This window comes from Salvelinus fontinalis, chromosome 5 (assembly GCF_029448725.1).
Source record: "Salvelinus fontinalis isolate EN_2023a chromosome 5, ASM2944872v1, whole genome shotgun sequence".
Classification (NCBI taxonomy): Eukaryota; Metazoa; Chordata; class Actinopteri; order Salmoniformes; family Salmonidae; genus Salvelinus; species Salvelinus fontinalis.
The window spans coordinates 15,196,995-15,209,352 of NC_074669.1; the positions used below are offsets into that span (position 1 = coordinate 15,196,995).

Below are 12,358 nucleotides of genomic sequence, written 5' to 3' on the forward strand. Positions count from 1 at the left end.
TGGGCTGTTTACAGATGGACTATGTACGGTCGGTTAGCTGCTCAGATAGTTGATGTTTAAAGTTGGTGAGGGAAATAAAAGTCTCCAACTGCAGCGATTTTTGCAATTCGTTCCAGTCACTGGCAGCAGAGAACTGGAAGGAAAGGCGGCCAAATGAGGTGTTGGCTTTGGGGATGATCAGTGTATCAAGGTAAGACCCATATGCAGACCGTGTCGAAGTAACAATGTTTATTACAGCAACAGGGGAAAAGGTATAGGACGGCAAGCAGACTCAGGGGCAGGGTCAGGGGCAGTCAGAGTGGTCAGGTGGTGGATACAGGGTCAGGACAGGCAAGGGTCAAAAACCAGGAAGATGAGAAAAGAGAGTGAGGAAAAGCAGGAGCTGTTATAAATACACAGGGGATAATGGGGAAGATGGACGACACCTTGAGGGTAGTGGAGACAATCACAAAGATGGTGAAACAGAGCAGGGTGTACCTGGGCTCTCCTCCAGGTCCTGGAAGGTTTTCTCTGTCTCCTCGGTCCACTTCACCTGGGCGGGCAGACAGCTCCTGGTCAGATCTGTCAGGGGACTGGTTAGGGAGACAAAGTGGGGAATAAATCTCAGGTAGTAACTAGTCAACCCCACAAACGTGCGTACCTGCTTCTTGGTAATGAGGTGGGGCCAGTCACGAATCGCCTGCACTTTCTTCACCTGGTGTTTGACACATCCCCTCCCAATCGTGTACCCCAGGTACTCAGCCTCCCGCAGGCCAAGCCGACATTTCTTTGGGTTTGCAGTTAGCCCCCCCACCCATAAGGCCTGTGCTACCGCGCTCACCTGGTTTATATGGGTCTCCCACTCCCTCCCATGGATCACAATATCGTCAATGCATGCCACCGTGTACTTCCGATGGGGTCGGAGAACCCAGGCCATCAACCTCTGGAAGATGACCAAGGCCCCGTGCTGTCCAAAGGTCAGCTTCTTGTAATGGAACAGACCATCCGGGGTGGCGAAAGCAGTTTTCTCCCGTGCCTCGGGAGCTAAGGGCACCTGCCATAAACCCTTTGTCAGGTCGAGCGTGCTGATATATCGGGCCGTTGGATTCATTCATAAATTCGGAGCATGGGGTAGGCGTCAAACTTTGAGATATAATTTACCTTCCTAAAATCATTACAGAATCGGATGGTGCCGTCAGGGTTGCCATCCGATCTCTCATTTCTCCCACGTGCTCCACCAAGGTTCGGTGGGGCGACGGTTGCAGTTCCCAGGATTCTTTAGCCACTTCCAGCAGTCCTCGGGGTCATCTCCCATACAGGAGTTCGAAGGGAGAGAATCCTGTTGAAGCTTGGGGCACTTCACGGCTGGTCCCAGTTCTTTCTGTCAGCCTCATCACCTTTTTTTGTCATCTGCTTTAGAATTTGATTGAATCTTTCCACCAATCCATAGGTCGGAGGTTGATACACGGAGGTGCGCAACGTTTACTTCCGGCACCGACAGAGATGGCCGCCTTGCTTCGCATTCCTAGGAAACTATGCAGTATTTCATTTTTTTATGTGTTATTGTTACCCCAGGAAATCTTAGGTTTTATTACATACAGTTGAGAGGAACTATTGGATTTAAGAGCAACGTCAGCTCACCAACATTACGACCAGGAATACAACTTTCCCGAAGCGGATCCTCTGTTTGGTCCACCACCCAGCTGGCGACCCAAAACAACGGTGCCACAGAAGGGGCAGACGGAGCGGTCTTCTGGTCAGGCTCCGTAGACTGGCACATCGCGCACCGTTCCCGAGCATATTACTCGCCAATGTCCAGTCTCTTGACAACAAGGTAGACGAAATCCGAGCAAGGGTTGCCTTCCAGAGAGACATCAGAGATTGTAACGTTCTTTGTTTCATGGAAACATAGCTCACTCGGAATATGTCATCAGAGCCGGTACAGCCACCTGGTTTCTTCACGCATCGCGCCGACAGAAACAAACATCTCTCTGGTAAGAAGGGCGGGGATGTAAGCCTTATGATTAACGAGACGTGGTGTGATCATAACAACATACAGGAACTTAAGTCCTTTTGTTCACCTGACCTAGAATTCCTTACAATCAAATGCCGACCACATTATCTACCAAGAGAATTCTCTTCAATCATAATCACAGTATATCCCCCCCAAGCAGACACATCATGTCACGTTCCTGACCTTGTTTTCCTTTTGTATAGCTTTGTTTTGTTGGTCAGGACGTGAGCTGGGTGGGCATTCTCTGTGTTTGTTCCTTGTTAAGTGTCAGGGTTAATTGACCTTGTATGGCTCTCAATCAGAGACAGGTGTTTTCGTTTTCCTCTGATTGAGAGACATACATAGGGAGGTTGTTTCTCACTGTTTGTTTGTGGGTGATTGTCGCTGTGTCTGTGTTTATTGCACCACACGGTACTGTCTCGTTCGTTTTGCCTGTTCGTGAGTTCTGCGTGTTTTATGTAAGTTCCATGATCAGGTCTGTCTACGTTGTTTGTTTGTTATTTTGTATAAGTCAAGTATAGTTCGTGTCAGTCTTCGTATTTTCAATAAATTCATTATGTCAACATACCTCGCTGCGTATTGGTCCACCGATCCTTCTCTCCTCTCCTCGTCCGAGGAAGAGGAGGAAGACAACGATCGTTACACATCAACATGTAAACTGGAAACCACATATCCTGAGGCTGCATTTGTTGTAGCTGGGGATTTTAACAAGGCTAATCTGAAAACAAGGCTACCTAAATTTGATCAGCATATCGAACACGCGACCCGGTCTGGCAAAACCCCGGATCATTGTTATTCTAACTTCCGCAACGCATATAAAGCCCTCCCCCACCCTCCTGTCGGAAAATCTGACCACGACTCCATTTGTTGCTCCTAGCCTATAGACAGAAACTAAAACAGGAAGCGCCCGTGCTCAGGTCTGTTCAATGCAGGTCCGACCAATCGGATTCCACGCTTCAAGATTACTTCGATCACGTGGACTGGGATATGTTCCGCATAGTGTCGGACAATAACATTGATGAATACGTTGATTTGGTGAGCGAGTTTATTAGCAAGTGCATCAGTGATGTTTTACCCACAGCGTCTATTAACCTCTCTGGGATAGATGGGACGCTTGCGTCCCAACAGCCATGTCAAAATGTAGAGCGCCAAATTCAAAAAAATTATATAAAATTAAACTTGATTAAATCACACATATAAGATATCAAATTAAAGCTACACTCGTTGTGAATCCAGCCAACATGTCAGATTTCAAAAAGGCTTTTCGGCGAAAGCATAAGATGCTATTATCTGATGATAGCCCAATGTAAACAAGAGAGTTTAGCCTATTTCAACCATGCTAGCGCTACTCAAAACGCTAATATAAAATATAAAACATGCATTACCTTTGACGAGATTCTTTTGTTGGCACTCCAATATGTCCCATAAACATCACAAATGGTCCTTTTGTTCGATTAATTCCATCCATATATATCCAAATTGTCCATTTATTTGGCGCCGTTGTACCAGGAAAAACAGCGTTCAATTTGAACAAAATCACGACACAATATCTAAAAAAAATTACCTCTAAACTTTGCCAAAACATTTCAAAGTACTTTTGTAATACAGCTTAAGGTATTTGTAAACGTTAATAATCGATCAAATTGAAGACAGGTCAATCTGTTTTCAATACAGGATATCAACAAACTCACGGAACATTTCATGTCTTGCCCAAATCTCAAACATAAACAAACGACGTCACTCCACTTCCGGGTCAATATCTTTTTCACCTCACTAAGAAAAAACCTTAACCATTTTCCATACAATGGCGACATCCAGTGGAAGCAGTAGAAACTGCGCATTTACTGATTAGAATTCTGGTTTGCCCAAAACAATCCATTGAACATAGAGGAACTTAACAATAAAAAAGTTAGTCCTCAGGGTTTTGACTGCTATATAAGTTCTGTTATACTTACAGATATGATTCAAACAGTTTTAGAAACTTCAGAGTGTTTTCTATCCAAATCTACTAATTATATGCATATCTTATATTCTGGGGATGAGTAGCACGAAGTTGAAATTGCGCACGCTATTTTTCCCTAAGTGAAAACTCTGCACCCTATCATCAAGAAGTTAAAACATTCCCCAACCAGAAAGCGTGGATTGATGGCACCATTCGCGCAAAACTGAAAGCGCGAACCACTGCTTTTAATCATTGCGAGGTGACCGGAAACATGACCGAATACAAACAGTGTAGCTATTCCCATCGCAAGGCAATCAAACAAGCTAAGCGTCAGTATAGAGACAAAGTAGAGTCGCAATTCAACGGCTCAGACACGAGACGTATGTGGCAGGGTCTACAGTCAATCACGGACTACAAAAAGCAAACCAGCCCCGTCGCAGACCATGATGTCTTGCTCCCAGACAAACTAAACAACTTCTTTGCTCGCTTTGAGGACAATACAGTGCCACTGACACGGCCCGCTAACAAAACCTGCGGGCTCTCCTTCACTGCAGCCAATGTGAGTAAAACATTTAAACGTGTTAACCCTCCCAAGGCTTCCAGCCCAGACGGCATCCCAGCTGCGTCCTCAGAGCATGCGTAGACCAGCTGGCTGGTGTGTTTAAGGACATATTTAATCAACCCTTATCCCAGTCTGCTGTTCCCACATGCTTCAAGAGGGCCACCATTGTTCCTGTTCCCAAGAAAGCAAAGGTAACTGAGCTAATTGACTACCGCCTGATAGCACTCACTTCCGTCATCATGAAGTGCTTTGAGAGACTAGTCAAGGACCATATCACCTCCATCCTACCTGACACCCTAGACCCACTCCAATTTCCTTACCGCCCCAATAGGTCCACACATCCGGGCATCACTCTTTCTGGTGTCCCTCCCACGTCTCCGGCTTCCTCCTCCCTTCTGGTTCCCTCGGGTTCCCCACGTCACCGGACATACTGGTGCACATTTGGCGGAACAACTGGAAATCCCTTTTGATAAGGACCGGTACAGGCATGTTTGGGACGACTCCCACTGGTCCTGCGTGTTGTCCCTTTGTGGTCTGTAGGTGGAGGAGTGTGGTAGGGTAGTCCTTGGTCTCACTGTGTATGCATGTGATGGCCACAGTGTCCATCAGGTTCTGGGACTGGGCGAAGTCAGGTCGGATCAGGGTCACCATACTCCCGGAGTACAAAAATGCCGTGGTGTTCTTTCCAGTGCCTCTTACCGGTGTGACAGGGGAAGGACCACTCTCCTCAGCTCAGCATGCCATCAGTAAGCTTTCTCGATGGTCGTGAACGTTATGGGTTCAGCAGTTAGCCAGCTCTTGGCCAGCCTAATTAGATCATGCATTTGGTGATCGGGGGATACTGTAAGATCATACGCCCAATCATGGAATCTTTCTGCCCTGTTAATCAGGGTGTAACCATAGCGGCATAGGATCTCCTTTATCAGCACCTCGTAATGCGTCGCCTGGTCAACCGTCAGATCCTGATAGGTCTTCTGTGCCACGCCTGATAGGAAAGGTGCTAGCAGGCTGGCCCATTGCTCATGGAGCCATTTCTCCCCAGCCGCCGTCCTTTCGAAGGTTTGTAGGTAAGCCTCGATGTCGTCAGCCTCTGTCAGCTTCAATATTAACCTACTAGGTTTGGGACGAGAGAATGCGGCTGTCAGCTGGCTGAGTTTAGCTTGCAGGAGAGAAGTCTGCTGACGCTGTTCTTCCAGCAGCTCCTGATGCATAGCCTGCTGTGCTATGTTCACCTTCACCAGCTGTCTCAACAACACTTCCATTGTGCTCTGTGTCTGTTTAGTTATTGAACTTGGTTTGCTTTGTCCGCATTCTCCACCATATGTAGCAGGCTCAAGGGTGTGGGGTTTCCATGTCACCAAGTTCAACAACAAAACATGCACCAGTAGCACAAATAGAATGGATATGGGGGGTTTATTAGAGATATTGGTACACTGGGGAAGAGGGGGAATTCAAGCTGTTTCCGTTGTTCCTTCCGTTTTCCAGGGGTAATCCTCACACTCGGGTCCTCAGCCAATCCGGTCTTGTACACAAGGGGGTTAGTCCGACAGTCTAGGTCACAACGGGTAATCACAAAGATATAGTTTTCTCTTCTCTCACTCTTCATAGCGCACTTGGCTCTCTCCTACTCTGCCCCGTTGTGCAGGCTGCTTCCTCCTTTATCCCCAAGCACTCCCTGGCTTAACGATGAACAACCTCATTGGGGCGGGAAGTCCGTATAAGGCTCGTGGGTGGAGCCAGCGACCTGCAAGATATCTCCCCTCAATTACCACTCCCCTCACCTCTCCCTGCCGTCTGCCACAATATTGAACAGTGCCTCTTGATTTCAAGCACTCTCCGCTGCCAACGTGCAGAAATCCACCACATAATCAGCTTCACTGCGGGAGTCCTGCCGAAGCTGGATTAGCTTCCGGGCGGCCTCTCGCCCAGAGAATGGGGCATCAAAGACCTTCCTTACTTCTCCCATGAACCCCTCAAGACGAGCGCTGTTCCCATACGACAGTAGCCCAGGTGAGAGCCCTCCCGGACATCAGCTTGATGAGGTAGGCTATCTTGGAGCAATCCAAGGGGAAGTAGGAGGGCTGAAGCACGAAGACGAGGGCACACTGAGCTACAGGTAAACCCAACCTATTTCTACAATTGCTCTTCTTAAGATCAGATTTTAAACCTAAAACTAATCCTAACCGTAACCACACTGCTAACCTTATGCTAAACCTTAAATTGAGACCAAAAAGGACATTTTTGTTTTCATAAATTTTTATGATACAGCAAATATTGACTTTGTGGCTGGGGTAAATAGTGTCAACCCTTCCAGCACCCTGCATCCTCCACACACACACACACACGCACACGCATGCATACACACTCCACCTCTTCCACTAATAGACAGTGTTTACTCCTAGCTTCCAACAACTACTCAACGAACAGCCAACCAGCCAGCCAGCCAGTCACTGTATTGCGGCACGTCACTAGGATGTTTATTTGGAGTGTCCTCTGCTCTGTGACAGGCAGTCAGTGTAGCTTTTGTCTGTGGCATCACATGTTTCCATTCAACCCAACCACCCAGCACATCCAGCCCATCCATCCCATCCAGCACAGGCAGCAGAGTGGCAGCTGTATCATTTCCCAGGCTGATTTCTCTTGTCTCTGGCCAGCAGAACCATGTTTACCCTCTCCTCTCCTCCATCGCCCCCCTTCCACTTCCTCCCACTCTCCTCTCCTCCCCCTCTTCTCTCCTCCATCCTCCCACTCTCCTCTCCTCCTCCCCTCCTCCATCTTCATCCTCCATCCTCATCCTCATCCTCTCCTCCATCCTCCCCTCTCCTCCATCCTTCCCCCTCCCTCTCTCCTCTCCTCCATCCTCCCCTCTCCTCCATCCTTCCCCTTCTCCTCCATCCTCCCACTCTCCTCTCATCCCCTCCTCCTGTCCTCCCACTCTCCTCCTCTGCTCCTTCCTCCCCCTCTCATCTCCTCCATCGCCCCCCTTCCACTTCCTCCCACTCTCCTCTCCTCCCCCTCTTCTCTCCTCCATCCTCCCACTCTCCTCTCCTCCTCCCCTCCTCCATCTTCATCCTCCATCCTTCATCCTCATCCTCATCCTCTCCTCCATCCTCCCCTCTCCTTTTCTCCATCCTCCCCCTTTCCTCTCCTCCATCCTCCCCCTCTCCTCCATCCTTCTCTTCTCCTCTCCTCCATCCTCCCCCTCTCCTCTACTCCATCCTTCTCCTCCTCTCCTCCATCCTCCTCCTCTACCCTCCTCCATCCTCTCCTATCCTCTCCTATCCTCTATCCTCTCCTCTCCTCCATCTTCGCCCTGCTTCTCTCCTCCATCCTCTCCCTCTACTCCATGCACTCCTCACATCCATCTCGCTCAGACAACCAGAGAAGAGTAATGTAATTGTTTTCTGGCATCCCTACTATACTCAGCGTGGCGAAATAGGAGGTATGCAGTGTTTACAGTTCATTTCTCCAGTTGGCAACTCATACAGAATCTGTGTTTTGCTTTGTCTCTTCAACCCCTGGTAGGAAAACAAAAGAGCAGACATTACAGTCTAGGAGCTACATATATGAACAGCTCCATCAAAACTAATAAATCACAGTCTCACTACTCTAACTATTAGGCCTGCAGCTGGACTATTTTCATTAACTCGTGCTGTGGCATTAGTGGTTGCAGTGTGTGCTTTGTCTGTCTATGAATGTGTGTCAACAGAAAAGTGTGTGAAATTTCTCAACCATTTCTTGAAGAGCCGACTTTCACACACTAGAATCATGTCTCATAGGAGGACTGAGAAATACAATGATGGTAGCAACTAACTTGAAGCTACTCATTCCATTCTATTGAATTGTTATAAACTGGTCAGTACATAGACTCTATGGCAAGGGTCTGCCTTTGAACTGTTACGTCCCTCACCACTTTTTGTGACCATCCTCCCAGAATGCTTTGCGGATGGAGCCGGGATTCAGAAAAGGACTATGGGCCGTGGAGCAGAGCGGAGTAGAAGGTGGAGGGGGCGGGCTGTTTTCGGGAAGCTCCATCCCTGGATCAGTGTGATAAGAACACAGAGTGGGAGGGGGAGGTGGCTCATTTCCAAACAATTAAAGCGTGCTTAGCACCAAGAAGCTAAGCCAGCCATAGCATAAGTGAATAGGCTGACGCCATTGCAACTGGAATGTTTCCAGTTTCCAGTGTTTTTTATATTTCATATATTGTAGACATTCATTATTCTACTAACTCTTTTTTATTTAGAAAATGCCATGGGAAAAATAATCACACACACACACACACACACACACACACACACACACACACACACACACACACACACACACACGCACACACACACACACACACACACACACAGTAAAAACAGGGTGCTTACTCTCAACGTAAGTGTAGGAATGTATATTTATTTATTGGTGTGGCGTGCCTACGCCAGCTGCAACAATGCTGAGATGAGGCGTTAAAGTGTACCAGGTGACAATTACAGGAGTGTGCTATCAGTGTGATTATAGACCTGGGAGTGTCTCACACTCTATTCATCACCCAAACATACTTCATATCTCTCAGAGAGAGGGCTGTCTGTAGAACTCTGATTCATCACTCAAACATACTTCATATCTCTTCATACACTCTTCAAGACTGTTGGAAAAGCATTCCAGGTGAAGCTGGTTGAGAGAATGCCAAGAGTGTGCTAAGCTGTCATCAAGGCAAAGGGTGGCTACTTTGAAGAATCTAAAATCTAAAACATATTTTGATTTGTTTAACACTTTTTGGGTTACTACATAATTCTGTATGTGTTATTTCACAGTTTTGATCTCTTCACTATCATTATGTGTAGAAAATAGTGAAAATTAAGAAAAAACATTGAATGAGTAGGTGTGTCCAAACTTTTGACTGGTACTGTACATTTTGTAAATATTTTCCTCCTTTATTACTTTCCCCTGAGCCTACCCCACCACTCCCCTAATTGGAGTTAACTAATTGACAACAATACTTACACGGAACCCAAACCGGCTGCGTGGGTGCACCATCGTGTACCATCGTGCATATATTTATTTTGTCCCCCCATACCAAACGCGATCACGACACGCAGGTTAAAATATCAAAACAAACTCTGAACCAATTACATTAATATGGGGACAGACAGGTCGAAAAGCATTAAACATTTATGGCAATTTAGCTAGCTAGCTTGCACTTGCTAGCTAAATTGTCCTATTTAGCTAGCTTGCTGTTGCTAGCTAATTTGTCCTGGGATATAAACAATGAGTTGTTATTTTACCTGAAATGCACAAGGTCCTCTACTCTACTATTGATCCACAAATAAAACGGTCAACCGAATCGTTTCTAGTCATCTCTCCTCCTTCTAGGCTTTTTCTTCTCTTGACTTTAAATTGTGATTGGCAACTTTCATAAATTAGGTGCATTACCGCCACTGACCTCGTTCGTCTTTCTGTCACCCACGTGGGTATAACCAATGAGGAGATGGCACGTGGGTAACTGCATCTATAAACCAATGAGGAGATGTGAGAGGCAAGACTTGTAGCGCGATCTGCGTCACAAATAGAACTGACTTATATTTTAGCCCTTGGCAACGCAGACGCTCGTTGGCGAGCGCGAGCAGTGTGGGTGCAATAATTGAATAATATTGATTTCTACATTTATTTTGGAATGCTCGCGCACACGACGTGAGCGGTGTACTCAGCCTGTTAGGCTTCTACTTCCAACTTATACTTACTATATACATTTTACGGAAACAGTATATTTTACATTAGTTATCTTTTGTTTGCTTTTAGTCCCATCCTTCAGCTACCCTCAACCCCTCCCATCTTTCTCTGAAGACCATCCAGTTTTGATTTCTAGCTGTCATATATTTTTCAATATATCTTTGTTGTAAATGTTTTTGTGCCAAACTGGTGGCTGTTGTGAAAAAAGTCAATAGTTGGAAAAGTTGCAGAGTGAACTGAAAATAATGCCATTGTTGATTAGATGTTTTTTTCATTAATTAGGTTATTTTCTCTTGAACCATATGGTATATCTACTAGAAAAAGATATTAAAAATGAATTCTAGATGAGATAAGATAAGATTTTGTTATTTTTGTTATTCAAGTATAAATTACCAAAGTTACCATAGATTACCATAGATTACCTGTTAATTACCAAAGTACAGAAGATTCCGGTAACTTCGGTACATTACTGGTAGCTTTGCAACCCTAATGTGGGTGCATGCATGTGTGTGTGTGTGTGTGTGCGTTTGCGTCCGTGTGTGCATGCTTGCATACCGCGGGTGCGTGCATGTTGGTGTATGGGCATATGTGTGCATGGTCAAAATCAAATGATGATGCATGAGCAAAACACTCTGTTTTCAGAATACTCTCTTAGGTGATAAGCACTGGAGCATACAGGTGTTTGAGGCACTCAAATGAACCATCTGCCATGCTCTTCCTATCCCATCTTCATATCTGATCGCCCTGTCAAATCCCTAATCCGTGGTCAAGCATCCATGACAGACAGACTACTCCCAGGGTATTTTTCCACTCGTCCACCCATTCCCGACTCGTTCATGCCACAGTCTTCCTGTTCCGATACCTGTTGGCATCCATTCTCGTCCTTGCTATCCGGACTCCATTGGACGTCCCAACTCTGACGTTACCCCATTGAAGTTGAAATTTAAAATGGTTAAGGTAAGGTTTAAGTTTAGGGTTAGGTAAGGGTTATGGTTAAGGTTGGGGTTGGAGTAAGGATAGGAGATAAGGTCAGAGTTAGAGTAGGGACATCCCAAGGATCCCGGATAGTACTGTCTTCACCGTCAGGAGACCAGGGAGGAACTGGGGCAACAAAAAGCCTCACAGCGTTCACAAACATCCTGCTAAGCTTCTCTAGAACAAGAGTTCTCTGCACTGGGAATGGATTGGGTCTCCAGGGCATTACTGTAGTGTCTGTGATGGGAGAGAGTTGTCTGTCAGTATTGAAAAATAATGTCTACTGTACTTATATTGTATGAAGGATTGGAAGGACGATGTTATCGCCCACTGTAGTACAAAAGTTGGATCTTAGTATGATCACTCTTTTGTTTGTAAGAATTGCCGTGCAATGGAGGAAATGTAGATTAGCTTCGTGATTTATGTAAAATCACTGAAAACCCATACTCATATATAAACAGAATTGTTGAAATGTTGTTGATGCAGGATTACTTTGCTGTAACAATATACAGTACCAGTAAAAAGTGTCTACTCACTGACTCATTCAAGGGTTTTTATTTATTTCTTACTATTTTCAACATATAGAATAATAGTGAAAACATCAAACTATGAAATAACACATATGACATCATGTAGTAACCAAAAAAGGTGTTAAACAAATCAAAATATATTTTATTTTTGAGATTCTTCACAGTAGCCACCCTTTGCCTTGATGACAGCGTTGCACACTCTTGACATTCTCTCAACCAGCTTCATGAGGAATGCTTTTCCAACAGTCTTGAAGGAGTTCCCACATATGCTGAGCACTTGTTGGCTGCTTTTCCTTCACTCTGCGGTCCAACTCATCCCAAACCATTTCAATTTGGTTGAGGTCAGGAGACCATGCCATCTGATGCAGCACTCCATCACTCTCCTTATTGGTCAAATAGCCCTTACACAGCCTGGAGGTGTGTTTTGGGTCATTGTCCTGTTGAAAAACAAATGATAGTCCCACTAAGGGCAAACCAGATGGGATGGTGCATCGCTGTAGAATGCTGTGGTAGCCATGGTGGTTAAGTGTGCCTTGAATTCTAAATAAATCACTGACAGTGTCACCATCAAAGCACCCTCACACCATCACACTTCCTCCTCCATGATTCACGGTGGGAACCACACATGCGGA

The 12,358-nt window shown here is 45.8% G+C and overlaps 1 long non-coding RNA gene across 1 annotated transcript in view; it reads right to left on the reverse strand.

Moving 5' to 3' along the window:
* Positions 1-568, reverse strand: part of LOC129855191 (uncharacterized) — a 62,895-nt gene extending 62,327 nt beyond the window's left edge. Inside the window, exon 1 of the long non-coding RNA XR_008759436.1 lies at positions 478-568. This is a non-coding gene — a long non-coding RNA (uncharacterized LOC129855191). The remainder of the gene's footprint in view (positions 1-477) is intronic.
* Positions 569-12,358: the final 11,790 nt, after the last annotated feature.